This window comes from Octopus bimaculoides, chromosome 22 (assembly GCF_046866305.1).
Source record: "Octopus bimaculoides isolate indiv1 chromosome 22, ASM4686630v1, whole genome shotgun sequence".
Lineage (NCBI taxonomy): Eukaryota > Metazoa > Mollusca > Cephalopoda > Octopoda > Octopodidae > Octopus > Octopus bimaculoides.
Window position 1 is genome coordinate 34733640 of NC_142949.1, and position 1426 is coordinate 34735065.

General features: G+C 25.9%; 1 protein-coding gene across 1 annotated transcript in view; it reads left to right on the forward strand.

Annotated features, from left to right (window-relative positions):
* Nucleotides 1–599: 599 nt before the first annotated feature.
* The window catches only part of LOC106870961 (putative G protein-coupled receptor No9), a 3809-nt gene continuing 2982 nt past the window's right edge, over nucleotides 600–1426 (forward strand). Inside the window, 1 exon segment of the mRNA XM_014917207.3 lies at nucleotides 600–1426. This exon segment is cut by the window's right edge and continues 972 nt beyond it. The gene's annotated coding sequence lies outside the window, so the exon portion shown is untranslated.

The window sequence follows — 1426 nt, forward strand, 5'->3', positions numbered from 1 at the left end:
TTAAAAAAAATCATTGTTAAAGGAATATTTTGCTAATAAAAACCAGAAACAGTTCGTAAGAATAAATATAAATAAATACATGTGGAATACTATTTGTATATTTGGTAAAAGACGCATTTCTGATTTTTAAAAAAAATTGTAATTTCCTTACGTTATCTTCTCAGCGTGAAGTGCATATATATATATATATATAGATATATATATATATATATATATATATATATATATATATATATATATGTGTGTGTGTGTGTGTGTGTGTGTGTGTGTATGTATGTATTTATGTATTCAGTTTGTTAAAAGGAGATCTCGCCAGCCTTATTTACTATTATATAAATATTTTGAATATTAATTGAATAATCTCCTCCGCCGGCAAAAAAAAAATAATAAATAAGGAGACCAACACAATACGTCACCGACTGATTACATTTCGATCAGATACATTTGTGATAAATATAAGAGAAAAATAAATATGAAGCTGTATTTCGCAACAGGTAAAAAAAAATGATAATTCATCTGAAACGATAATATAAATAACTATATATATATATATATATATATATATATATATATATATATATATATATAGAGAGAGAGAGAGAGAGAGAGAGAGAGAGAGAGAGAGAGATTACAAAAAATGATCTTCTAAAACGTTCAATATCATATGTATATATATATATATATATATATATATATATATATATATATATTGAGCAAATTAGTCTAAAAATTTCTTACAGACATTGACGAATGTCCAGTTTGGGTTTGATTGCAACTCAGAAATTATAATGGGAATAAACCAAACCGAAATAAATTGGAGCCAAAAAGAGAGATACGTAAAATTTTACGAAAACCAAGAATATAAAAGCTTATCTCCATTTTGAAAACTTCGAAAGATTTTGAAAGCTGAGGTTGTGATTGATCAAGATTTTGAATGGATAATAATAATGAAAGTAGAAAAAATTTACGATCGTCGAATTAATGTCATAAAAAAATATCGGTATATATTTTCTGTTTGGCGAGTTTTATATTCGTAGAATATTAAAAAAAAAAAAAGAAAATATGAGGAAAAAAGCTATCTAAACTATATATTTATCAGTTATTATGAAAATGTTGTAAATCTCACTTATGTGAACGTTTGTTTGACCAGTGGATTCTACACTTTGACTGAAAGAAACTGGGTTAAAAGAAGAATTTTTGTTTTAAATTTATTCTTCCTTGACGAGGTCAGAATAAGACCGAAATGATTGTCCGATGTTGTATCCTGCTCCAGCTAGGAAATGTAAACACTATTTGTCATCGACTAATATCGTTTATTCTTCAGTATATGAGTATTGCTAATTAGCTTTTTAATGTTCCATGTCTTAAAATTATCGACTCTAACTTTCTTAAAAGACAAATGTCATTGTGGAACCAAATTCACTTT